The sequence below is a fragment of the Lissotriton vulgaris genome, chromosome 5 (assembly GCF_964263255.1).
Source record: "Lissotriton vulgaris chromosome 5, aLisVul1.2, whole genome shotgun sequence".
Lineage (NCBI taxonomy): Eukaryota > Metazoa > Chordata > Amphibia > Caudata > Salamandridae > Lissotriton > Lissotriton vulgaris.
In genome coordinates this window covers 1,546,815,447-1,546,841,671 of record NC_141693.1, presented here as the reverse complement: position 1 = coordinate 1,546,841,671, position 26,225 = coordinate 1,546,815,447, and the positions used below count along the sequence as shown (strand labels likewise).

Below are 26,225 nucleotides of genomic sequence, written 5' to 3'. Positions count from 1 at the left end.
TTATTCTCATGAAGAAAGAGGTTTAAATGCAAAAAAGAAAACAAAAGTTTATCGTACTGGTGACATTTTCATTATATAGATTCCAAAAGATTGCTTTAATTGAAAGGAGCTGAAAACACACAATGGGATGTAAACCTAAATAACTATCAATATCATATTTCCCATCCTTGCATACCACCTACATTATAAAAATAAGCACAGCAGGACATATGACCGCGTGGCCTAATGGATAAGGCGTCTGACTTCGGATCAGAAGATTGAGGGTTCGAGTCCCTTCGTGGTCGGTTTTTGCCAATCGTCACACAACTCAGATTTCCATTCAGAATGGAAGCAGGCTCTTCCAATACTCTTATAGCCATCATGTTCTCATTCCTAATTATTCATGAAGTGGAGTACATACTGCACAGTCATTTAGATTGCATCTTCAGCCTAAAATCTTGTTCATGTTAGTGGCATTAAGAAGTGCTTCTATGTACACGCATGGAATATGTAATAGGGTTGCAGAATTTTGACTTGACAGAATGGGTTTTTAGCTTAAGGGTGTGTAGATGAAATGCACGGTGTGTAAGTATGTGTTCATGGAGTGCTTCAAGTGTAAAATCTATATGATTTGTGCAGGTGAAGTGCTAATTTTGCCTACGAGAAAGAGAAGTACTACAGAAGAATTATAAAGGATTGGCACATTGTCTGCCTTTGCTGATGACACAGTTGGCTAATTTGTGAAGCATTGGTCTATGAAGTTGCAGAGTGTGGTTGAACTTGGTTAGGAGACTTGGTGCCTGTTTCTGTGTCCTGCTGAAGACAAGGACGGCTTGATACCACTGTCAAAGCCCAGTTTATTGAAAAAAGCATCCAGGAAAGAAGAAGTGTTGAGTCGAGAGTGGTTCTCCTCCAATTTCTCTCCACTTGCTCGAAATGCAGAGAGTCCATTATAGCACAGAACAGAGTGCTAAAGTCGGGGATGGAAGAGGATGAAAATGGGAAGTTTACTTATGGAGAGAACTGAGAAATGTCCTGTGTGCAGACACCAGTGTTTGACGATTGAATACATTTAAATAATCCCTCTAGATTGCAATTGTTTATCTGTGCCTCAGTGGCCTAATGGATAAGGCACTGGCCTCCTAAGCCAGGGATTGTGGGTTCGAGTCCCATCTGAGGTGAAAACCAATATCCACTCTTACTTTTCCAGAAAAATGGATATATTTATTACATGCTTCCGCTCAGAAGCTTATGTGGTATTAGGAACTTTGAAATGGTACCATTTTACTTCTGTACTCTTCAGAGTCATGTTGGTGTTCTGAAACTACAAAGTAGATTTTTAAACACCTATCTTTGTCAGATGCAACTTTGACCCGGCAGAAGATATTCCTTTGGAAAAAATGATTTGAATTGGATTGGTGTAACTGTTGTTTCTAGAGGTGGTGACAGGCTTTCAGCTACTTGAATAGGGCAAGTCAGGATTCATGAAACGTATACAACCTTTGAGCGTGTGTAAATTGGCATATCCAGAAAGGATCAGTTTTTACTACAGTCAAAACAGTTTCTCTCCACCTCTGGAAATATCCAGAGCTATGTAAAGCATACAACTGAGCTTTATTCTCATGAAGAAAGAGGTTTAAATGCAAAAAAGAAAACAAAAGCTTATCGTACTGGTGACATTTTCATTATATAGATTCCAAAAGAGTGCTTTAATTGAAAGGAGCTGAAAACACACAATGGAATGTAAACCTAAATAACTATCAATATCATATTTCCCATCCTTGCATACCACCTACATTATAAAAATAAGCACAGCAGGACATATGACCGGGTGGCCTAATGGATAAGGCGTCTGACTTCGGGTCAGAAGATTGAGGGTTCGAGTCCCTTCGTGGTCGTTTTTTGCCAATGGTCACACAACTCAGATTTCCATTCAGAATGGAAGCAGGCTCTTCCAATACTCTTATAGCCATCATGTTCTCATTCCTAATTATTCATGAAGTGGAGTACATACTGCACAGTCATTTAGATTGCATCTTCAGCCTAAAATCTTGTTCATGTTAGTGGCATTAAGAAGTGCTTCTATGTACACGCACGGAATATGTAATAGGGTTGCAGAATTTTGACTTGACAGAATGGGTTTTTAGCTTAAGGGTGTGTAGATGAAATGCAAGGTGTGTAAGTATGTGTTCATGGAGTGCTTCAAGTGTAAAATCTGTATGATTTGTGCAGTTAAAGTGCTTATTTTGCCTACGAGAAAGAGAAGTACTAGAGAAGAATTATAAAGGATTGGCACATTGGCTACCTTTGTTGATGACACAGTTGGCTAATTTGTAAAGCATTGGTCTATTAAGTTGCAGAGTGTGGTTGAACTTGGTTAGGAGAATTGGTGCCTGTTTCTGTGTCCTGCTGAAGACAAGGACGGCTTGATACCACTGTCAAAGCCCAGTTTATTGAGAAACGCATCCAGGAAAGAAGAATTGTTGAGTCAAGAGTGGTTCTCCTCCAATTTCTCTCCACTTGCTCGAAATCCAGAGAGTCCATTATAGCACAGAACAGAGTGTTAAAGTCGGGGATGGAAGAGGATGAAAATGGGAAGTTTACTTATGGAGAGAACTGAGAAATGTCCTGTGTTCAGACACCAGTGTTTGACGATTGAATACATTTAAATAATGCATCTAGACTGCAAGTGTTTATCTGTGCCTCAGTGGCCTAATGGATAAGGCACTGGCCTCCTAAGCAAGGGATTGTGGGTTCGAGTCCCATCTGAGGTGAAAACCAATATCCACTCTTACTTTTCCAGAAAAATTGATATATTTATTACATGCTTCCGCTCAGAAGCTTATGTGGTATTAGGAACTTTGAAATGGTACCATTTTACTTCTGTACTCTTCAGAGTCATGTTGGTGTTCTGAAACTACAAAGTAGATTTTTAAACACCTATCTTTGTCAGATGCAACTTTGACCCGGCAGAAGATATTCCTTTGGAAAAAATTATTTGAATTGGATTGGTGTAACTGTTGTTTCTAGAGGTGGTGACAGGCTTTCAGCTACTTGAATAGGGCAAGTCAGGATTCATGAAACGTATACAACCTTTGAGCGTGTGTAAATTGGCATATCCAGAAAGGAGCAGTTTTTACTACTGTCAAAACAGTTTCACTCCACCTCTAGAAATATCCAGAGCTATGTAAAGCATACAACTGAGCTTTATTTTTATAAAGAAAGAGGTTTAAATGCAAAAAAGAAAACAAAAGCTTATCGTACTGGTGACATTTTCATTATATAGATTCCAAAAGAGTGCTTTAATTGAAAGGAGCTGAAAACACACAATGGGATGTAAACCTAAATAACTATAAATATCATATTTCCCATTCTTGCATACCACCTACATTATAAAAATAAGCACAGCAGGACATATGACCGCGTGGCCTAATGGATAAGGCGTCTGACTTCGGATCAGAAGATTGAGGGTTCGAGTCCCTTCGTGGTCGGTTTTTGCCAATGGTCACACAACTCAGCTTTCCATTCAGAATGGAAGCAGGCTCTTCCAATACTCATATAGCCATCATGTTCTCATTCCTAATTATTCATGAAGTGGAGTACATACTGCACAGTCAATTAGATTGCATCTTCAGCCTAATATCTTGTTCATGTTAGTGGCATTAAGAAGTGCTTCTATGTACACGCACGGAATATGTAATAGGGTTGCAGAATTTTGACTTGACAGAATGGGTTTTTAGCTTAAGGGTGTGTAGATGAAATGCAAGGTGTGTAAGTATGTGTTCATGGAGTGCTTCAAGTGTAAAATCTGTATGATTTGTGCAGTTAAAGTGCTAATTTTGCCTACGAGAAAGAGAAGTACTACAGAAGAATTATAAAGGATTGGCACATTGGCTGCCTTTGCTGATGACACAGTTGGCTAATTTGTGAAGCATTGGTCTATTAAGTTGCAGAGTGTGGTTGAACTTGGTTAGGAGACTTGGTGCCTGTTTCTGTGTCCTGCTGAAGACAAGGACGGCTTGATACCACTGTCAAAGCCCAGTTTATTGAGAAAAGCATCCAGGAAAGAAGAAGTGTTGAGTCGAAAGTGGTTCTCCTCCAATTTCTCTCCACTTGCGCGAAATGCAGAGCCTCCATTATAGCACAGAACAGAGTGTTAAAGTCGGGGATGGAAGAGGATGAAAATGGGAAGTTTACTTATGGAGAAAACTGAGAAATGTCCTGTGTGCAGACACCAGTGTTTGACGATTGAATACATTTAAATAATGCCTCTAGACCGCAAGTGTTTATCTGTGCCTCAGTGGCCTAATGGATAAGGCACTGGCCTCCTAAGCCAGGGATTGTATGTTCGAGTCCCATCTGAGGTGAAAACCAATATCCACTCTTACTTTTCCAGAAAAATTGATATATTTATTACATGCTTCCGCTCAGAAGCTTATGTGGTATTAGGAACTTTGAAATGGTACCATTTTACTTCTGTACTCTTCAGAGTCATGTTGGTGTTCTGAAACTACAAAGTAGATTTTTAATCACCTATCTTTGTCAGATGCAACTTTGACCCGGCAGAAGATATTCCTTTGGAAAAAATGATTTGAATTGGATTGGTGTAACTGTTGTTTCTAGAGGTGGTGACAGGCTTTCAGCTACTTGAATAGGGCAAGTCAGGATTCATGAAACGTATACAACCTTTGAGCATGTGTAAGTTGGCATATCCAGAAAGGAGCAGTTTTTACTACTGTCAAAACAGTTTCTCTCCACTTCTAGAAATATCCAGAGCTATGTAAAGCATACAACTGAGCTTTATTCTCATGAAGAAAGAGGTTTAAATGCAAAAAAGAAAACAAAAGCTTATCGTACTGGTGACATTCTCATTATATAGATTCCAAAAGAGTGCTTTAATTGAAAGGAGCTGAAAAAACACAATGGGATGTAAACCTAAATAACTATCAATATCATATTTCCCATCCTTGCATACCACCTACATTATAAAAATAAGCACAGCGGGACATATGACCGCGTGGCCTAATGGATAAGGCGTCTGACTTCGTATCAGAAGATTGAGGGTTCGAGTCCCTTCGTGGTCGGTTTTTGCCAATGGACACACAACTCAGCTTTCCGTTCAGAATGGAAGAAGGCTCTTCCAATACTCTTATAGCCATCATGTTCTCATTCCTAATTATTCATGAAGTGGAGTACATACTGCACAGTCATTTAGATTGCATCTTCAGCCTAAAATCTTGTCCATGTTAGTGGCATTAAGAAGTGCTTCTATGTACACGCACTGAATATGTAATAGGGTTGCAGAATTTTGACTTGACAGAATGGGTTTTTAGCTTAAGGGTGTGTAGATGAAATGCAAGGTGTGTAAGTATGTGTTCATGGAGTGCTTCAAGTGTAAAAATCTGTATGATTTGTGCAGTTAAAGTGCTAATTTTGCCTACGAGAAAGAAAAGTACTACAGAAGAATTATAAAGGATTGGCACATTGGCTGCCTTTGCTGATGACACAGTTGGCTAATTTGTAAAGCATTGGTCTATTAAGTTGCAGAGTGTGGTTGAACTTGGTTAGGAGACTTGGTGCCTGTTTCTGTGTCCTGCTGAAGACAAGGACGGCTTGATACCACTGTCAAAGCCCAGTTTATTGAGAAAAGCATCCAGGAAAGAAGAAGTGTTGAGTCGAAAGTGGTTCTCCTCCAATATCTCTCCACTTGCTCGAAATGCAGAGCCTCCATTATAGCACAGAACAGAGTGTTAAAGTAGGGGATGGAAGAGGATGAAAATGGGAAGTTTACTTATGGAGAGAACTGAGAAATGTCCTGTGTGCAGACACCAGTGTTTGACGGTTGAATACATTTATATAATGCCTCTAGACTGCAAGTGTTCATCTGTGCCTCAGTGGCCTAATGGATAAAGCACTGGCCTCCTAAGCCAGGAATTGTGGGTTCGAGTCCCATCTGAGGTGAAAACCAATATCCACTATTACTTTTCTAGAAAAATTGATATATTTATTACATGCTTCCGCTCAGAAGCTTATGAGGTATTAGGAACTTTGAAATGGTACCATTTTACTTCTGTACTCTCCAGACTCATGTTGGTGTTCTGAAACTACAAAGTAGATTTTTAAACACCTATCTTTGTCAGATGCAACTTTGACCCAGCAGAAGATATTCCTTTGGAAAAAATGATTTGAATTGGATTGGTGTAACTGTTGTTTCTAGAGGTGGTGACAGGCTTTCAGCTACTTGAATAGGGCAAGTCAGGATTCATGAAACACATACAACCTTTGAGCGTGTGTAAATTGGCATATCCAGAAAGGAGCAGTTTGTACTACTGTCAAAACAGTTTCTCTCCACTTCTGGAAATATCCAGAGCTATGTAAAGCATACAACTGAGCTTTATTCTCATGAAGAAAGAGGTTTAAATGCAAAAAAGAAAACAAAAGCTTATCGTACTGGTGACATTTTCATTATATAGATTCCAAAAGAGTGCTTTAATTGAAAGGAGCTGAAAACACACAATGGAATGTAAACCTAAATAACTATCAATATCATATTTCCCATCCTTGCATACCACCTACATTATAAAAATAAGCACAGCAGGACATATGACCGGGTGGCCTAATGGATAAGGCGTCTGACTTCGGGTCAGAAGATTGAGGGTTCGAGTCCCTTCGTGGTAGTTTTTTGCCAATGGTCACACAACTCAGATTTCCATTCAGAATGGAAGCAGGCTCTTCCAATACTCTTATAGCCATCATGTTCTCATTCCTAATTATTCATGAAGTGGAGTACATACTGCACAGTCATTTAGATTGCATCTTCAGCCTAAAATCTTGTTCATGTTAGTGGCATTAAGAAGTGCTTCTATGTACACGCACGGAATATGTAATAGGGTTGCAGAATTTTGACTTGACAGAATGGGTTTTTAGCTTAAGGGTGTGTAGATGAAATGCAAGGTGTGTAAGTATGTGTTCATGGAGTGCTTCAAGTGTAAAATATGTATGATTTGTGCAGTTAAAGTGCTTATTTTGCCTACGAGAAAGAGAAGTACTAGAGAAGAATTATAAAGGATTGGCACATTGGCTGCCTTTGCTGATGACACAGTTGGCTAATTTGTGAAGCATTGGTCTATTAAGTTGCAGAGTGTGGTTGAACTTGGTTACGAGAAATGGTGCCTGTTTCTGTGTCCTGCTGAAGACAAGGACGGCTTGATACCACTGTCAAAGCCCAGTTTATTGAGAAACGCATCCAGGAAAGAAGAAGTGTTGAGTCGAGAGTGGTTCTCCTCCAATTTCTCTCCACTTGCTCGAAATGCAGAGAGTCCATTATAGCACAGAACAGAGTGTTAAAGTCGGGGATGGAAGAGGATGAAAATGGGAAGTTTACTTATGGAGAGAACTGAGAAATGTCCTGTGTTCAGACACCAGTGTTTGACGATTGAATACATTTAAATAATGCATCTAGACTGCAAGTGTTTATCTGTGCCTCAGTGGCCTAATGGATAAGGCACTGGCCTCCTAAGCCAGGGATTGTGGGTTCAAGTCCCATCTGAGGTGAAAACCAATATCCTCTCTTACTTTTCCAGAAAAATTGATATATTTATTACATGCTTCCGCTCAGAAGCTTATGTGGTATTAGGAACTTTGAAATGGTACCATTTTACTTCTGTACTCTTCAGAGTCATGTTGGTGTTCTGAAACTACAAAGTAGATTTTTAAACACCTATCTTTGTCAGATGCAACTTTGACCCGGCAGAAGATATTCCTTTGGAAAAAATTATTTGAATTGGATTGGTGTAACTGTTGTTTCTAGAGGTGGTGACAGGCTTTCTGCTACTTGAATAGGGCAAGTCAGGATTCATGAAACGTATACAACCTTTGAGCGTGTGTAAATTGGCATATCCAGAAAGGAGCAGTTTTTACTACTGTCAAAACAGTTTCTCTCCACCTCTAGAAATATCCAGAGCTATGTAAAGCATACAACTGAGCTTTATTCTCATGAAGAAAGAGGTTTAAATGCAAAAAAGAAAACAAAAGCTTATCGTACTGGTGACATTTTCATTATATAGATTCCAAAAGAGTGCTTTAATTGAAAGGAGCTGAAAACACACAATGGGATGTAAACCTAAATAACTATCAATATCATATTTCCCATCCTTGCATACCACCTACATTATAAAAATAAGCACAGCAGGACTTATGACCGCGTGGCCTAATGGATAAGCCATGTGACTTCGGATCAGAAGATTGAGGGTTCGAGTCCCTTCGTGGTCGGTTTTTGCCAATGGTCACACAACTCAGATTTCCATTCAGAATGGAAGCAGGCTCTTCCAATACTCTTATAGCCATCATGTTCTCATTCCTAATTATTCATGAAGTGGAGTACATACTGCACAGTCATTTAGATTGCATCTTCAGCCTAAAATCTTGTTCATGTTAGTGGCATTAAGAAGTGCTTCTATGTACACGCACGGAATATGTAATAGGGTTGCTGAATTTTGACTTGACAGAATGGGTTTTCAGCTTAAGGGTGTGTAGATGAAATGCAAGGTGTGTAAGTATGTGTTCATGGAGTGCTTCAAGTGTAAAATCTGTATGATTTGTGCAGTTAAAGTGATAATTTTGCCTATGAGAAAGAGAAGTACTACAGAAGAATTATAAAGGATTGGCACATTGGCTGCCTTTGCTGATGACACAGTTGGCTAATTTGTGAAGCATTGGTCTATTAAGTTGCAGAGTGTGGTTGAACTTGGTTAGGAGACTTGGTGCCTGTTTCTGTGTCCTGCTGAAGACAAGGACGGCTTGATACCACTGTCAAAGCCCAGTTTATTGAGAATTGCATTCAAGAACGAAGAAGTGTTGAGTCGAGAGGGGTTCTCCTCCATTTTCTCTCCACTTGCTCGAAATGCAGAGCCTCCATTATAGCACAGAACAGAGTGTTAAAGTCGGGGATGGAAGAGGATGAAAATGGGAAGTTTACTTATGGAGAGAACTGAGAAATGTCCTGTGTGCAGACACCAGTGTTTGACGATTGAATACATTTAAATAATGCCTCTAGACTGCAAGTGTTTAACTGTGCCTCAGTGGCCGAATGGATAAGGCACTGGCCTCCTAAGCCAGGGATTGTGGGTTCGAGTCCCATCTGAGGTGAAAAACAATATCCACTCTTACTTTTCCAGAAAAATTGATATATTTATTACATGCTTCCGCTCAGAAGCTTATGTGGTATTAGGAACTTTGAAATGGTACCATTTTACTTCTGTACTCTTCAGAGTCATGTTGGTGTTCTGAAACTACAAAGTAGATTTTTAAACACCTATCTTTGTCAGATGCAACTTTGACCCGGCAGAAGATATTCCTTTGGAAAAAATGATTTGAATTGGATTGGTGTAACTGTTGTTTCTAGAGGTGGTGACAGGCTTTCAGCTACTTGAATAGGGCAAGTCAGGATTCATGAAACGTATACAACCTTTGAGCGTGTGTAAATTGGCATATCCAGAAAGGAGCAGTTTTTACTACTGTCAAAACAGTTTCTCTCCACTTTTGGAAATATCCAGAGCTATGTAAAGCATACAACTGAGCTTTATTCTCATGAAGAAAGAGGTTTAAATGCAAAAAAGAAAACAAAAGCTTATCGTACTGGTGACATTTTCATTATATAGATTCCAAAAGAGTGCTTTAATTGAAAGGAGCTGAAAACACACAATGGAATGTAAACCTAAATAACTATCAATATCATATTTCCCATCCTTGCATACCACCTACATTATAAAAATAAGCACAGCAGGACATGTGGCCTAATGGATAAGGCGTCTCACTTCGGATCAGAAGATTGAGGGTTCGAGTCCCTTCGTGGTCGTTTTTTACCAATGGTCACACAACTCAGATTTCCATTCAGAATGGAAGCAGGCTCTTCCAATACTCTTATAGCCATCATGTTCTCATTCCTAATTATTCATGAAGTGGAGTACATACTGCACAGTCATTTAGATTGCATCTTCAGCCTAAAATCTTGTTCATGTTAGTGGCATTAAGAAGTGCTTCTATGTACACGCACGGAATATGTAATAGGGTTGCAGAATTTTGACTTGACAGAATGGGTTTTTAGCTTAAGGGTGTGTAGATGAAATGCAAGGTGTGTAAGTATGTGTTCATGGAGTGCTTCAAGTGTAAAATCTGTATGATTTGTGCAGTTAAAGTGCTTATTTTGCCTACGAGAAAGAGAAGTACTAGAGAAGAATTATAAAGGATTGGCACATTGGCTGCCTTTGCTGATGACACAGTTGGCTAATATTTGAAGCATTGGTCTATTAAGTTGCAGAGTGTGGTTGAACTTGGTTAGGAGAATTGGTGCCTGTTTCTGTGTCCTGCTGAAGACAAGGACGGCTTGATACCACTGTCAAAGCCAAGTTTATTGAGAAACGCATCCAGGAAAGAAGAAGTGTTGAGTCGAGAGTGGTTCTCCTCCAATTTCTCTCCACTTGCTCGAAATGCAGAGAGTCCATTATAGCACAGAACAGAGTGTTAAAGTCGGGGATGGAAGAGGATGAAAATGGGAAGTTTACTTATGGAGAGAACTGAGAAATGTCCTGTGTTCAGACACCAGTGTTTGACGATTGAATACATTTAAATAATGCATCTAGACTGCAAGTGTTTATCTGTGCCTCAGTGGCCTAATGGATAAGGCACTGGCCTCCTAAGCCAGGGATTGTGGGTTCGAGTCCCATCTGAGGTGAAAACCAATATCCACTCTTACTTTTCCAGAAACATTGATATATTTATTACATGCTTCTGCTCAGAAGCTTATGTGGTATTAGGAACTTTGAAATGGTACCATTTTACTTCTGTACTCTTCAGAGTCATGTTGGTGTTCTGAAACTACAAAGTAGATTTTTAAACACCTATCTTTGTCAGATGCAACTTTGACCCGGCAGAAGATATTCCTTTGGAAAAAATGATTTGAATTGGATTGGTGTAACTGTTGTTTCTAGAGGTGGTGACAGGCTTTCAGCTACTTGAATAGGGCAAGTCAGGATTCATGAAACGTATACAACCTTTGAGCGTGTGTAAATTGGCATATCCAGAAAGGAGCAGTTTTTACTACTGTCAAAACAGTTTCTCTCCACCTCTAGAAATATCCAGAGCTATGTGAAGCATACAACTGAGCTTTATTCTCATGAAGAAAGAGGTTTAAATGCAAAAAAGAAAACAAAAGCTTATCGTACTGGTGACATTTTCATTATATAGATTCCAAAAGAGTGCTTTAATTGAAAGGAGCTGAAAACACACAAAGGGATGTAAACCTAAATAACTATAAATATCATATTTCCCATTCTTGCATACCACCTACATTATAAAAATAAGCACGGCAGGACATATGACCGCGTGGCCTAATGGATAAGGCGTCTGACTTCGGATCAGAAGATTGAGGGTTCGAGTCCCTTAGTGGTCGGTTTTTGCCAATGGTCACACAACTCAGCTTTCCATTCAGAATGGAAGCAGGCTCTTCCAATACTCATATAGCCATCATGTTCTCATTCCTAATTATTCATGAAGTGGAGTACATACTGCACAGTCAATTAGATTGCATCTTCAGCCTAATATCTTGTTCATGTTAGTGGCATTAAGAAGTGCTTCTATGTACACGCACGGAATATGTAATAGGGTTGCAGAATTTTGACTTGACAGAATGGGTTTTTAGCTTAAGGGTGTGTAGATTAAATGCAAGGTGTGTAAGTATGTGTTCATGGAGTGCTTCAAGTGTAAAATCTGTATTATTTGTGCAGTTAAAGTGCTAATTTTGCCTACGAGAAAGAGAAGTACTACAGAAGAATTATAAAGGATTGGCACATTGGCTGCCTTTGCTGATGACACAGTTGGCTAATTTGTGAAGCATTGGTCTATTAAGTTGCAGAGTGTGGTTGAACTTGGTTAGGAGACTTGGTGCCTGTTTCTGTGTCCTGCTGAAGACAAGGACGGCTTGATACCACTGTCAAAGCCCAGTTTATTGAGAAAAGCATCCAGGAAAGAAGAAGTGTTGAGTCGAAAGTGGTTCTCCTCCAATTTCTCTCCACTTGCGCGAAATGCAGAGCCTCCATTATAGCACAGAACAGAGTGTTAAAGTCGGGGATGGAAGAGGATGAAAATGGGAAGTTTACTTATGGAGAAAACTGAGAGATGTCCTGTGTGCAGACACCAGTGTTTGACGATTGAATACATTTAAATAATGCCTCTAGACTGCAAGTGTTTATCTGTGCCTCAGTGGCCTAATGGATAAGGCACTGGCCTCCTAAGCCAGGGATTGTGGGTTCGAGTCCCATCTGAGGTGAAATCCAATATCCACTCTTACTTTTCCAGAAAAATTGATATATTTATTACATGCTTCCGCTCAGAAGCTTATGTGGTATTAGGAACTTTGAAATGGTACCATTTTACTTCTGTACTCTTCAGAGTCATGTTGGTGTTCTGAAACTACAAAGTAGATTTTTAAACACCTATCTTTGTCAGATGCAACTTTGACCCGGCAGAAGATATTCCTTTGGAAAAAATTATTTGAATTGGATTGGTGTAACTGTTGTTTCTAGAGGTGGTGACAGGCTTTCTGCTACTTGAATAGGGCAAGTCAGGATTCATGAAACGTATACAACCTTTGAGCGTGTGTAAATTGGCATATCCAGAAAGGAGCAGTTTTTACTACTGTCAAAACAGTTTCTCTCCACCTCTAGAAATATCCAGAGCTATGTAAAGCATACAACTGAGCTTTATTCTCATGAAGAAAGAGGTTTAAATGCAAAAAAGAAAACAAAAGCTTATCGTACTGGTGACATTTTCATTATATAGATTCCAAAAGAGTGCTTTAATTGAAAGGAGCTGGAAACACACAATGGGATGTAAACCTAAATAACTATCAATATCATATTTCCCATCCTTGCATACCACCTACATTATAAAAATAAGCACAGCAGGACTTATGACCGCGTGGCCTAATGGATAAGCCATGTGACTTCGGATCAGAAGATTGAGGGTTCGAGTCCCTTCGTGGTCGGTTTTTGCCAATGGTCACACAACTCAGATTTCCATTCAGAATGGAAGCAGGCTCTTCCAATACTCTTATAGCCATCATGTTCTCATTCCTAATTATTCATGAAGTGGAGTACATACTGCACAGTCATTTAGATTGCATCTTCAGCCTAAAATCTTGTTCATGTTAGTGGCATTAAGAAGTGCTTCTATGTACACGCACGGAATATGTAATAGGGTTGCTGAATTTTGACTTGACAGAATGGGTTTTTAGCTTAAGGGTGTGTAGATGAAATGCAAGGTGTGTAAGTATGTGTTCATGGAGTGCTTCAAGTGTAAAATCTGTATGATTTGTGCAGTTAAAGTGATAATTTTGCCTATGAGAAAGAGAAGTACTACAGAAGAATTATAAAGGATTGGCACATTGGCTGCCTTTGCTGATGACACAGTTGGCTAATTTGTGAAGCATTGGTCTATTAAGTTGCAGAGTGTGGTTGAAATTGGTTAGGAGACTTGGTGCCTGTTTCTGTGTCCTGCTGAAGACAAGGACGGCTTGATACCACTGTCAAAGCCCAGTTTATTGAGAATTGCATTCAAGAACGAAGAAGTGTTGAGTCGAGAGGGGTTCTCCTCCGATTTCTCTCCACTTGCTCGAAATGCAGAGCCTCCATTATAGCACAGAACAGAGTGTTAAAGTCGGGGATGGAAGAGGATGAAAATGGGAAGTTTACTTATGGAGAGAACTGAGAAATGTCCTGTGTGCAGACACCAGTGTTTGACGATTGAATACATTTAAATAATGCCTCTAGACTGCAAGTGTTTAACTGTGCCTCAGTGGCCGAATGGATAAGGCACTGGCCTCCTAAGCCAGGGCTTGTGGGTTCGAGTCCCATCTGAGGTGAAAACCAATATCCACTCTTACTTTTCCAGAAACATTGATATATTTATTACATGCTTCCGCTCAGAAGCTTATGTGGTATTAGGAACTTTGAAATGGTACCATTTTACTTCTGTACTCTTCAGAGTCATGTTGGTGTTCTGAAACTACAAAGTAGATTTTTAAACACCTATCTTTGTCAGATGCAACTTTGACCCGGCAGAAGATATTCCTTTGGAAAAAATTATTTGAATTGGATTGGTGTAACTGTTGTTTCTAGAGGTGGTGACAGGCTTTCTGCTACTTGAATAGGGCAAGTCAGGATTCATGAAACGTATACAACCTTTGAGCGTGTGTAAATTGACATATCCAGAAAGGAGCAGTTTTTACTACTGTCAAAACAGTTTCTCTCCACCTCTAGAAATATCCAGAGCTATGTAAAGCATACAACTGAGCTTTATTCTCATGAAGAAAGAGGTTTAAATGCAAAAAAGAAAACAAAAGCTTATCGTACTGGTGACATTTTCATTATATAGATTCCAAAAGAGTGCTTTAATTTAAAGGAGCTGAAAACACACAATGGGATGTAAACCTAAATAACTATCAATATCATATTTCCCATCCTTGCATACCACCTACATTATAAAAATAAACACAGCAGGACATATGACCGTGTGGCCTAATGGATAAGGCATGTGACTTCGGATCAGAAGATTGAGGGTTTGAGTCCCTTCATGGTCGGTTTTTGCCAATGGTCACACAACTCAGATTTCCATTCAGAATGGAAGCAGGCTCTTCCAATACTCTTATAGCCATCATGTTCTCATTCCTAATTATTCATGAAGTGGAGTACATAATGCACAGTCATTTAGATTGCATCTTCAGCCTAAAATCTTGTTCATGTTAGTGGCATTAAGAAGTGCTTCTATGTACACGCACGGAATATGTAATAGGGTTGCAGAATTTTGACTTGACAGAATGGGTTTTTAGCTTAAGGGTGTGTAGATGAAATGCAAGGTGTGTAAGTATGTGTTCATGGAGTGCTTCAAGTGTAAAATCTGTATGATTTGTGCAGTTAAAGTGCTAATTTTGCCTACGAGAAAGAGAAGTACTACAGAAGAATTATAAAGGATTGGCACATTGGCTGCCTTTGCTGATGACACAGTTGGCTAATTTGTGAAGCATTGGTCTATTAAGTTGCAGAGTGTGGTTGAACTTGGTTAGGAGACTTGGTGCCTGTTTCTGTGTCCTGCTGAAGACAAGGACGGCTTGATACCACTGTCAAAGCCCAGTTGATTGAGAATTGCATTCAAGAACGAAGAAGTGTTGAGTCGAGAGGGGTTCTCCTCCGATTTCTCTCCACTTGCTCGAAATGCAGAGCCTCCATTATAGCACAGAACAGAGTGTTAAAGTCGGGGATGGAAGAGGATGAAAATGGGAAGTTTACTTATGGAGAGAACTGAGAAATGTCCTGTGTGCAGACACCAGTGTTTGACGATTGAATACATTTAAATAATGCCTCTAGACTGCAAGTGTTTAACTGTGCCTCAGTGGCCGAATGGATAAGGCACTGGCCTCCTAAGCCAGGGCTTGTGGGTTCGAGTCCCATCTGAGGTGAAAACCAATATCCACTCTTACTTTTCCAGAAACATTGATATATTTATTACATGCTTCCGCTCAGAAGCTTATGTGGTATTAGGAACTTTGAAATGGTACCATTTTACTTCTGTACTCTTCAGGGTCATGTTGGTGTTCTGAAACTACAAAGTAGATTTTTAAACACCTATCTTTGTCAGATGCAACTTTGACCCGGCAGAAGATATTCCTTTGGAAAAAATTATTTGAATTGGATTGGTGTAACTGTTGTTTCTAGAGGTGGTGACAGGCTTTCTGCTACTTGAATAGGGCAAGTCAGGATTCATGAAACGTATACAACCTTTGAGCGTGTGTAAATTGGCATATCCAGAAAGGAGCAGTTTTTACTACTGTCAAAACAGTTTCTCTCCACCTCTAGAAATATCCAGAGCTATGTAAAGCATACAACTGAGCTTTATTCTCATGAAGAAAGAGGTTTAAATGCAAAAAAGAAAACAAAAGCTTATCGTACTGGTGACATTTTCATTATATAGATTCCAAAAGAGTGCTTTAATTTAAAGGAGCTGAAAACACACAATGGGATGTAAACCTAAATAACTATCAATATCATATTTCCCATCCTTGCATACCACCTACATTATAAAAATAAACACAGCAGGACATATGACCGTGTGGCCTAATGGATAAGGCATGTGACTTCGGATCAGAAGATTGAGGGTTTGAGTCCCTTCATGGTCGGTTTTTGCCAATGGTCACACAACTCAGATTTCCATTCAGAATGGAAGCAGGCTCTTCCAATACTCTTATAGCCATCATGTTCTCATTCCTAATTATTCATGAAGTGGAGCACATAATGCACAGTCATTTAGATTGCATCTTCAGCCTAAAATCTTGTTCATGTTAGTGGCATTAAGAAGTGCTTCTATGTACACGCACGGAATATGTAATAGGGTTGCAGAATTTTGACTTGACAGAATGGGTTTTTAGCTTAAGGGTGTGTAGATGAAATGCAAGGTGTGTAAGTATGTGTTCATGGAGTGCTTCAAGTGTAAAATCTGTATGATTTGTGCAGTTAAAGTGCTAATTTTGCCTACGAGAAAGAGAAGTACTACAGAAGAATTATAAAGGATTGGCACATTGGCTGCCTTTGCTGATGACACAGTTGGCTAATTTGTGAAGCATTGGTCTATTAAGTTGCAGAGTGTGGTTGAACTTGGTTAGGAGACTTGGTGCCTGTTTCTGTGTCCTGCTGAAGACAAGGACGGCTTGATACCACTGTCAAAGCCCAGTTGATTGAGAAAAGCATCCAGGAAAGAAGAAGTGTTGAGTCGAAAGTGGTTCTCCTCCAATTTCTCTCCACTTGCGCGAAATGCAGAGCCTCCATTATAGCACAGAACAGAGTGTTAAAGTCGGGGATGGAAGAGGATGAAAATGGGAAGTTTACTTATGGAGAAAACTGAGAAATGTCCTGTGTGCAGACACCAGTGTTTGACGATTGAATACATTTAAATAATGCCTCTAGACTGCAAGTGTTTATCTGTGCCTCAGTGGCCTAATGGATAAGGCACTAGCCTCCTAAGCCAGGGATTGTGGGTTCGAGTCCCATCTGAAGTGAAAACCAATATCCACTCTTACTTTTCCAGAAAAATTGATATATTTATTACATGCTTCCGCTCAGAAGCTTATGTGGTATTAGGAACTTTGAAATGGTACCATTTTACTTCTGTACTCTTCAGAGTCATGTTGGTGTTCTGAAACTACAAAGTAGATTTTTAAACACCTATCTTTGTCAGATGCAACTTTGACCCGGCAGAAGATATTCCTTTGGAAAAAATGATTTGAATTGGATTGGTGTAACTGTTGTTTCTAGAGGTGGTGACAGGCTTTCAGCTACTTGAATAGGGCAAGTCAGGATTCATGAAACGTATACAACCTTTGAGCATGTGTAAATTGGCATATCCAGAAAGGAGCAGTTTTTACTACTGTCAAAACAGTTTCTCTCCACTTCTAGAAATATCCAGAGCTATGTAAAGCATACAACTGAGCTTTATTCTCATGAAGAAAGAGGTTTAAATGCAAAAAAGAAAACAAAAGCTTATCGTACTGGTGACATTCTCATTATATAGATTCCAAAAGAGTGCTTTAATTGAAAGGAGCTGAAAAAACACAATGGGATGTAAACCTAAATAACTATCAATATCATATTTCCCATCCTTGCATACCACCAACATTATAAAAATAAGCACAGCAGGACATATGACCGCGTGGCCTAATGGATAAGGCGTCTGACTTCGTATCAGAAGATTGAGGGTTCGAGTCCCTTCGTGGTCGGTTTTTGCCAATGGACACACAACTCAGCTTTCCGTTCAGAATGGAAGAAGGCTCTTCCAATACTCTTATAGCCATCATGTTCTCATTCCTAATTATTCATGAAGTGGAGTACATACTGCACAGTCATTTAGATTGCATCTTCAGCCTAAAATTTTGTCCATGTTAGTGGCATTAAGAAGTGCTTCTATGTACACGCACTGAATATGTAATAGGGTTGCAGAATTTTGACTTGACAGAATGGGTTTTTAGCTTAAGGGTGTGTAGATGAAATGCAAGGTGTGTAAGTATGTGTTCATGGAGTGCTTCAAGTGTAAAAATCTGTATGATTTGTGCAGTTAAAGTGCTAATTTTGCCTACGAGAAAGAAAAGTACTACAGAAGAATTATAAAGGATTGGCACATTGGCTGCCTTTGCTGATGACACAGTTGGCTAATTTGTAAAGCATTGGTCTATTAAGTTGCAGAGTGTGGTTGAACTTGGTTAGGAGACTTGGTGCCTGTTTCTGTGTCCTGCTGAAGACAAGGACGGCTTGATACCACTGTCAAAGCCCAGTTTATTGAGAAAAGCATCCAGGAAAGAAGAAGTGTTGAGTCGAAAGTGGTTCTCCTCCAATATCTCTCCACTTGCTCGAAATGCAGAGCCTCCATTATAGCACAGAACAGAGTGTTAAAGTAGGGGATGGAAGAGGATGAAAATGGGAAGTTTACTTATGGAGAGAACTGAGAAATGTCCTGTGTGCAGACACCAGTGTTTGACGGTTGAATACATTTATATAATGCCTCTAGACTGCAAGTGTTCATCTGTGCCTCAGTGGCCTAATGGATAAGGCACTGGCCTCCTAAGCCAGGAATTGTGGGTTCGAGTCCCATCTGAGGTGAAAACCAATATCCACTATTACTTTTCTAGAAAAATTTATATATTTATTACATGCTTCCGCTCAGAAGCTTATGAGGTATTAGGAACTTTGAAATGGTACCATTTTACTTCTGTACTCTCCAGACTCATGTTGGTGTTCTGAAATACAAAGTAGATTTTTAAACACCTATCTTTGTCAGATGCAACTTTGACCCAGCAGAAGATATTCCTTTGGAAAAAATGATTTGAATTGGATTGGTGTAACTGTTGTTTCTAGAGGTGGTGACAGGCTTTCAGCTACTTGAATAGGGCAAGTCAGGATTCATGAAACACATACAACCTTTGAGCGTGTGTAAATTGGCATATCCAGAAAGGAGCAGTTTGTACTACTGTCAAAACAGTTTCTCTCCACTTTTGGAAATATCCAGAGCTATGTAAAGCATACAACTGAGCTTTAATCTCATGAAGAAAGAGGTTTAAATGCAAAAAAGAAAACAAAAGTTTATCGTACTGGTGACATTTTCATTATATAGATTCCAAAAGATTGCTTTAATTGAAAGGAGCTGAAAACACACAATGGGATGTAAACCTAAATAACTATCAATATCATATTTCCCATCCTTGCATACCACCTACATTATAAAAATAAGCACAGCAGGACATATGACCGCGTGGCCTAATGGATAAGGCGTCTGACTTCGGATCAGAAGATTGAGGGTTCGAGTCCCTTCGTGGTCGGTTTTTGCCAATGGTCACACAACTCAGATTTCCATTCAGAATGGAAGCAGGCTCTTCCAATACTCTTATAGCCATCATGTTCTCATTCCTAATTATTCATGAAGTGGAGTACATACTGCACAGTCATTTAGATTGCATCTTCAGCCTAAAATCTTGTTCATGTTAGTGGCATTAAGAAGTGCTTCTATGTACACGCATGGAATATGTAATAGGGTTGCAGAATTTTGACTTGACAGAATGGGTTTTTAGCTTAAGGGTGTGTAGATGAAATGCAAGGTGTGTAAGTATGTGTTCATGGAGTGCTTCAAGTGTAAAATCTATATGATTTGTGCAGGTAAAGTGCTAATTTTGCCTACGAGAAAGAGAAGTACTACAGAAGAATTATAAAGGATTGGCACATTGTCTGCCTTTGCTGATGACACAGTTGGCTAATTTGTGAAGCATTGGTCTATGAAGTTGCAGAGTGTGGTTGAACTTGGTTAGGAGACTTGGTGCCTGTTTCTGTGTCCTGCTGAAGACAAGGACGGCTTGATACCACTGTCAAAGCCCAGTTTATTGAGAAAAGCATCCAGGAAAGAAGAAGTGTTGAGTCGAGAGTGGTTCTCCTCCAATTTCTCTCCACTTGCTCGAAATGCAGAGAGTCCATTATAGCACAGAACAGAGTGTTAAAGTCGGGGATGGAAGAGGATGAAAATGGGAAGTTTACTTATGGAGAGAACTGAGAAATGTCCTGTGTGCAGACACCAGTGTTTGACGATTGAATACATTTAAATAATCCCTCTAGATTGCAATTGTTTATCTGTGCCTCAGTGGCCTAATGGATAAGGCACTGGCCTCCTAAGCCAGGGATTGTGGGTTCGAGTCCCATCTGAGGTGAAAACCAACATCCACTCTTACTTTTCCAGAAAAATTGATATATTTATTACATGCTTCCGCTCAGAAGCTTATGTGGTATTATGAACTTTGAAATTGTACCATTTTACTTCTGTACTCTTCAGAGTCATGTTGGTGTTCTGAAACTACAAAGTAGATTTTTAAACACCTATCTTTGTCAGATGCAACTTTGACCCGGCAGAAGATATTCCTTTGGAAAAAATGATTTGAATTGGATTGGTGTAACTGTTGTTTCTAGAGGTGGTGACAGGCTTTCAGCTACTTGAATAGGGCAAGTCAGGATTCATGAAACGTATACAACCTTTGAGGGTGTGTAAATTGGCATATCCAGAAAGGATCAGTTTTTACTACAGTCAAAACAGTTTCTCTCCACCTCTAGAAATATCCAGAGCTATGTAAAGCATACAACTGAGCTTTATTCTCATAAAGAAAGAGGTTTAAATGCAAAAAAGAAAACAAAAGCTTATCGTACTGGTGACATTTTCATTATATAGATTCCAAAAGAGTGCTTTAATTGAAAGGAGCTGAAAACACACAATGGAATGTAAACCTAAATAACTATCAATATCATATTTCCCATCCTTGCATACCACCTACATTATAAAAATAAGCTCAGCAGGACATATGACTGCGTGGCCTAATGGATAAGGCGTCTGACTTCGGATCAGAAGATTGAGGGTTCGAGTCCCATCGTGGTCGTTTTTTACCAATGGTCACACAACTCAGATTTCCATTCAGAATGGAAGCAGGCTCTTCCAATACTCTTATAGCCATCATGTTCTCATTCCTAATTATTCATGAAGTGGAGTACATACTGCACAGTCATTTAGATTGCATCTTCAGCCTAAAATCTTGTTCATGTTAGTGGCATTAAGAAGTGCTTCTATGTACACGCACGGAATATGTAATAGGGTTGCAGAATTTTGACTTGACAGAATGGGTTTTTAGCTTAAGGGTGTGTAGATGAAATGCAAGGTGTGTAAGTATGTGTTCATGGAGTGCTTCAAGTGTAAAATCTGTATGATTTGTGCAGTTAAAGTGCTTATTTTGCCTACGAGAAAGAGAAGTACTAGATAAGAATTATAAAGGATTGGCACATTGGCTGCCTTTGCTGATGACACAGTTGGCTAATTTGTGAAGCATTGGTCTATTAAGTTGCAGAGTGTGGTTGAACTTGGTTAGGAGAATTGGTGCCTGTTTCTGTGTCCTGCTGAAGACAAGGACGGCTTGATACCACTGTCAAAGCCAAGTTTATTGAGAAACGCATCCAGGAAAGAAGAAGTGTTGAGTCGAGAGTGGTTCTCCTCCAATTTCTCTCCACTTGCTCGAAATGCAGAGAGTCCATTATAGCACAGAACAGAGTGTTAAAGTCGGGGATGGAAGAGGATGAAAATGGGAAGTTTACTTATGGAGAGAACTGAGAAATGTCCTGTGTTCAGACACCAGTGTTTGACGATTGAATACATTTAAATAATGCATCTAGACTGCAAGTGTTTATCTGTGCCTCAGTGGCCTAATGGATAAGGCACTGGCCTCCTAAGCCAGGGATTGTGGGTTCGAGTCCCATCTGAGGTGAAAACCAATATCCACTCTTACTTTTCCAGAAAAATTGATATATTTATTACATGCTTCCGCTCAGAAGCTTATGTGGTATTAGGAACTTTGAAATGGTACCATTTTACTTCTGTACTCTTCAGAGTCATGTTGGTGTTCTGAAACTACAAAGTAGATTTTTAAACACCTATCTTTGTCAGATGCAACTTTGACCCGGCAGAAGATATTCCTTTGGAAAAAATTATTTGAATTGGATTGGTGTAACTGTTGTTTCTAGAGGTGGTGACAGGCTTTCAGCTACTTGAATAGGGCAAGTCAGGATTCATGAAACGTATACAACCTTTGAGCGTGTGTAAATTGGCATATCCAGAAAGGAGCAGTTTTTACTACTGTCAAAACAGTTTCTCTCCACCTCTAGAAATATCCAGAGCTATGTAAAGCATACAACTGAGCTTTATTCTCATGAAGAAAGAGGTTTAAATGCAAAAAAGAAAACAAAAGCTTATCGTACTGGTGACATTTTCATTATATAGATTCCAAAAGAGTGCTTTAATTGAAAGTTGCTGAAAACACACAATGGGATGTAAACCTAAATAACTATCAATATCATATTTCCCATCCTTGCATACCACCTACATTATAAAAATAAGCACAGCAGGACATATGACCGCGTGGCCTAATGGATAAGGCGTGTGACTTCGGATCAGAAGATAGAGGGTTCGAGTCCCTTTGTGGTCGGTTTTTGCCAATGGTCACACAACTCAGATTTCCATTCAGAATGGAAGCAGGCTCTTCCAATACTCTTATAGCCATCATGTTCTCATTCCTAATTATTCATGAAGTGGAGTACATACTGCACAGTCATTTAGATTGCATCTTCAGCCTAAAATCTTGTTCATGTTAGTGGCATTAAGAAGTGCTTCTATGTACACGCACGGAATATGTAATAGGGTTGCAGAATTTTGACTTGACAGAATGGGTTTTTAGCTTAAGGGTGTGTAGATGAAATGCAAGGTGTGTAAGTATGTGTTCATGGAGTGCTTCAAGTGTAAAATCTGTATGATTTGTGCAGTTAAAGTGATAATTTTGCCTACGAGAAAGAGAAGTACTACAGAAGAATTATAAAGGATTGGCACATTGGCTGCCTTTGCTGATGACACAGTTGGCTAATTTGTGAAGCATTGGTCTATTAAGTTGCAGAGTGTGGTTGAACTTGGTTAGGAGACTTGGTGCCTGTTTCTGTGTCCTGCTGAAGACAAGGACGGCTTGATACCACTGTCAAAGCCCAGTTTATTGAGAATTGCATTCAAGAACGAAGAAGTGTTGAGTCGAGAGGGGTTCTCCTCCAATTTCTCTCCACTTGCCCGAAATGCAGAGCCTCCATTATAGCACAGAACAGAGTGTTAAAGTCGGGGATGGAAGAGGATGAAAATGGGAAGTTTACTTATGGAGAGAACTGAGAAATGTCCTGTGTGCAGACACCAGTGTTTGACGATTGAATACATTTAAATAATGCCTCTAGACTGCAAGTGTTTATCTGTGTCTCAGTGGCCGAATGGATAAGGCACTGGCCTCCTAAGCCAGGGATTGTGGGTTCGAGTCCCATCTGAGGTGAAAACCAATATCCACTCTTACTTTTCCAGAAAAATTGATATATTTATTACATGCTTCCGCTCAGAAGCTTATGTGGTATTAGGAACTTTGAAATGGTACCATTTTACTTCTGTACTCTTCAGAGTCATGTTGGTGTTCTGAAACTACAAAGTAGATTTTTAAACACCTATCTTTGTCAGATGCAACTTTGACCCGGCAGAAGATATTCCTTTGGAAAAAATGATTTGAATTGGATTGGTGTAACTGTTGTTTCTATAGGTGGTGACAGGCTTTCAGCTACTTGAATAGGGCAAGTCAGGATTCATGAAACGTATACAACCTTTGAGCGTGTGTAAATTGGCATATCCAGAAAGGAGCAGTTTTTACTACTGTCAAAACAGTTTCTCTCCACCTCTAGAAATATCCAGAGCTATGTGAAGCATACAACTGAGCTTTATTCTCATGAAGAAAGAGGTTTAAATGCAAAAAAGAAAACAAAAGCTTATCGTACTGGTGACATTTTCATTATATAGATTCCAAAAGAGTGCTTTAATTGAAAGGAGCTGAAAACACACAAAGGGATGTAAACCTAAATACCTATAAATATCATATTTCCCATTCTTGCATACCACCTACATTATAAAAATAAGCACGGCAGGACATATGACCGCGTGGCCTAATGGATAAGGCGTCTGACTTCGGATCAGAAGATTGAGGGTTCGAGTCCCTTAGTGGTCGGTTTTTGCCAATGGTCACACAACTCAGCTTTCCATTCAGAATGGAAGCAGGCTCTTCCAATACTCATATAGCCATCATGTTCTCATTCCTAATTATTCATGAAGTGGAGTACATACTGCACAGTCAATTAGATTGCATCTTCAGCCTAATATCTTGTTCATGTTAGTGGCATTAAGAAGTGCTTCTATGTACACGCACGGAATATGTAATAGGGTTGCAGAATTTTGACTTGACAGAATGGGTTTTTAGCTTAAGGGTGTGTAGATTAAATGCAAGGTGTGTAAGTATGTGTTCATGGAGTGCTTCAAGTGTAAAATCTGTATGATTTGTGCAGTTAAAGTGCTAATTTTGCCTACGAGAAAGAGAAGTACTACAGAAGAATTATAAAGGATTGGCACATTGGCTGCCTTTGCTGATGACACAGTTGGCTAATTTGTGAAGCATTGGTCTATTAAGTTGCAGAGTGTGGTTGAACTTGGTTAGGAGACTTGGTGCCTGTTTCTGTGTCCTGCTGAAGACAAGGACGGCTTGATACCACTGTCAAAGCCCAGTTTATTCAGAAAAGCATCCAGGAAAGAAGAAGTGTTGAGTCGAAAGTGGTTCTCCTCCAATTTCTCTCCACTTGCGCGAAATGCAGAGCCTCCATTATAGCACAGAACAGAGTGTTAAAGTCGGGGATGGAAGAGGATGAAAATGGGAAGTTTACTTATGGAGAAAACTGAGAGATGTCCTGTGTGCAGACACCAGTGTTTGACGATTGAATACATTTAAATAATGCCTCTAGACTGCAAGTGTTTATCTGTGCGTCAGTGGCCTAATGGATAAGGCACTGGCCTCTTAAGCCAGGGATTGTGGGTTCGAGTCCCATCTGAGGTGAAAACCAATATCCACTCTTACTTTTCCAGAAAAATTGATATATTTATTACATGCTTCCGCTCAGAAGCTTATGTGGTATTAGGAACTTTGAAATGGTACCATTTTACTTCTGTACTCTTCAGAGTCATGTTGGTGTTCTGAAACTACAAAGTAGATTTTTAAACACCTATCTTTGTCAGATGCAACTTTGACCCGGCAGAAGATATTCCTTTGGAAAAAATTATTTGAATTGGATTGGTGTAACTGTTGTTTCTAGAGGTGGTGACAGGCTTTCAGCTACTTGAATAGGGCAAGTCAGGATTCATGAAACGTATACAACCTTTGAGCATGTGTAAATTGGCATATCCAGAAAGGAGCAGTTTTTACTACTGTCAAAACAGTTTCTCTCCACCTCTAGAAATATCCAGAGCTATGTAAAGCATACAACTGAGCTTTATTCTCATGAAGAAAGAGGTTTAAATGCAAAAAAGAAAACAAAAGCTTATCGTACTGGAGACATTTTCATTATATAGATTCCAAAAGAGTGCTTTAATTGAAAGGAGCTGAAAACACACAATGGGATGTAAACCTAAATAACTGTCAATATCATATTTCCCATCCTTGCATACCACCTACATTATAAAAATAAACACAGCAGGACATATGACCGTGTGGCCTAATGGATAAGGCGTCTGACTTCGGATCAGAAGATTGAGGGTTTGAGTCCCTTCATGGTCGGTTTTTGCCAATGGTCACACAACTCAGATTTCCATTCAGAATGGAAGCAGGCTCTTCCAATACTCTTATAGCCATCATGTTCTCATTCCTAATTATTCATGAAGTGGAGTACATAATGCACAGTCATTTAGATTGCATCTTCAGCCTAAAATCTTGTTCATGTTAGTGGCATTAAGAAGTGCTTCTATGTACACGCACGGAATATGTAATAGGGTTGCAGAATTTTGACTTGACAGAATGGGTTTTTAGCTTAAGGGTGTGTAGATGAAATGCAAGGTGTGTAAGTATGTGTTCATGGAGTGCTTCAAGTGTAAAATCTGTATGATTTGTGCAGTTAAAGTGCTAATTTTGCCTACGAGAAAGAGAAGTACTACAGAAGAATTATAAAGGATTGGCACATTGGCTGCCTTTGCTGATGACACAGTTGGCTAATTTGTGAAGCATTGGTCTATTAAGTTGC

The 26,225-nt window shown here is 39.4% G+C and overlaps 21 non-coding genes across 21 annotated transcripts; all 21 read left to right on the top strand.

The window, feature by feature from the left end:
- Positions 1–211: 211 nt before the first annotated feature.
- On the top strand, positions 212–284 carry TRNAR-UCG (transfer RNA arginine (anticodon UCG)). The gene has a single exon. It is a non-coding gene; the product is annotated as a tRNA-Arg (tRNA).
- Positions 285–1,087: 803 nt separating this feature from the next.
- TRNAR-CCU (transfer RNA arginine (anticodon CCU)) lies at positions 1,088–1,160 on the top strand. The gene has a single exon. It is a non-coding gene; the product is annotated as a tRNA-Arg (tRNA).
- Positions 1,161–2,680: 1,520 nt separating this feature from the next.
- Positions 2,681–2,753, top strand: TRNAR-CCU (transfer RNA arginine (anticodon CCU)). The gene has a single exon. It is a non-coding gene; the product is annotated as a tRNA-Arg (tRNA).
- Positions 2,754–3,397: 644 nt separating this feature from the next.
- TRNAR-UCG (transfer RNA arginine (anticodon UCG)) lies at positions 3,398–3,470 on the top strand. Its single transcript has one exon. It is a non-coding gene; the product is annotated as a tRNA-Arg (tRNA).
- Positions 3,471–4,990: 1,520 nt separating this feature from the next.
- TRNAR-UCG (transfer RNA arginine (anticodon UCG)) lies at positions 4,991–5,063 on the top strand. Its single transcript has one exon. It is a non-coding gene; the product is annotated as a tRNA-Arg (tRNA).
- Positions 5,064–7,460: 2,397 nt separating this feature from the next.
- Positions 7,461–7,533, top strand: TRNAR-CCU (transfer RNA arginine (anticodon CCU)). The gene has a single exon. It is a non-coding gene; the product is annotated as a tRNA-Arg (tRNA).
- Positions 7,534–9,053: 1,520 nt separating this feature from the next.
- TRNAR-CCU (transfer RNA arginine (anticodon CCU)) lies at positions 9,054–9,126 on the top strand. The gene has a single exon. It is a non-coding gene; the product is annotated as a tRNA-Arg (tRNA).
- A 1,512-nt stretch (positions 9,127–10,638) lies between these two features.
- On the top strand, positions 10,639–10,711 carry TRNAR-CCU (transfer RNA arginine (anticodon CCU)). Its single transcript has one exon. It is a non-coding gene; the product is annotated as a tRNA-Arg (tRNA).
- Positions 10,712–11,355: 644 nt separating this feature from the next.
- TRNAR-UCG (transfer RNA arginine (anticodon UCG)) lies at positions 11,356–11,428 on the top strand. Its single transcript has one exon. It is a non-coding gene; the product is annotated as a tRNA-Arg (tRNA).
- An 803-nt stretch (positions 11,429–12,231) lies between these two features.
- Positions 12,232–12,304, top strand: TRNAR-CCU (transfer RNA arginine (anticodon CCU)). The gene has a single exon. It is a non-coding gene; the product is annotated as a tRNA-Arg (tRNA).
- A 1,520-nt stretch (positions 12,305–13,824) lies between these two features.
- TRNAR-CCU (transfer RNA arginine (anticodon CCU)) lies at positions 13,825–13,897 on the top strand. Its single transcript has one exon. It is a non-coding gene; the product is annotated as a tRNA-Arg (tRNA).
- A 1,520-nt stretch (positions 13,898–15,417) lies between these two features.
- TRNAR-CCU (transfer RNA arginine (anticodon CCU)) lies at positions 15,418–15,490 on the top strand. Its single transcript has one exon. It is a non-coding gene; the product is annotated as a tRNA-Arg (tRNA).
- Positions 15,491–17,727: 2,237 nt separating this feature from the next.
- Positions 17,728–17,800, top strand: TRNAR-UCG (transfer RNA arginine (anticodon UCG)). Its single transcript has one exon. It is a non-coding gene; the product is annotated as a tRNA-Arg (tRNA).
- Positions 17,801–18,604: 804 nt separating this feature from the next.
- Positions 18,605–18,677, top strand: TRNAR-CCU (transfer RNA arginine (anticodon CCU)). Its single transcript has one exon. It is a non-coding gene; the product is annotated as a tRNA-Arg (tRNA).
- A 643-nt stretch (positions 18,678–19,320) lies between these two features.
- Positions 19,321–19,393, top strand: TRNAR-UCG (transfer RNA arginine (anticodon UCG)). The gene has a single exon. It is a non-coding gene; the product is annotated as a tRNA-Arg (tRNA).
- Positions 19,394–20,196: 803 nt separating this feature from the next.
- TRNAR-CCU (transfer RNA arginine (anticodon CCU)) lies at positions 20,197–20,269 on the top strand. The gene has a single exon. It is a non-coding gene; the product is annotated as a tRNA-Arg (tRNA).
- Positions 20,270–20,913: 644 nt separating this feature from the next.
- TRNAR-UCG (transfer RNA arginine (anticodon UCG)) lies at positions 20,914–20,986 on the top strand. The gene has a single exon. It is a non-coding gene; the product is annotated as a tRNA-Arg (tRNA).
- Positions 20,987–21,789: 803 nt separating this feature from the next.
- Positions 21,790–21,862, top strand: TRNAR-CCU (transfer RNA arginine (anticodon CCU)). Its single transcript has one exon. It is a non-coding gene; the product is annotated as a tRNA-Arg (tRNA).
- Positions 21,863–23,382: 1,520 nt separating this feature from the next.
- Positions 23,383–23,455, top strand: TRNAR-CCU (transfer RNA arginine (anticodon CCU)). The gene has a single exon. It is a non-coding gene; the product is annotated as a tRNA-Arg (tRNA).
- Positions 23,456–24,099: 644 nt separating this feature from the next.
- TRNAR-UCG (transfer RNA arginine (anticodon UCG)) lies at positions 24,100–24,172 on the top strand. Its single transcript has one exon. It is a non-coding gene; the product is annotated as a tRNA-Arg (tRNA).
- Positions 24,173–25,692: 1,520 nt separating this feature from the next.
- Positions 25,693–25,765, top strand: TRNAR-UCG (transfer RNA arginine (anticodon UCG)). The gene has a single exon. It is a non-coding gene; the product is annotated as a tRNA-Arg (tRNA).
- Positions 25,766–26,225: the final 460 nt, after the last annotated feature.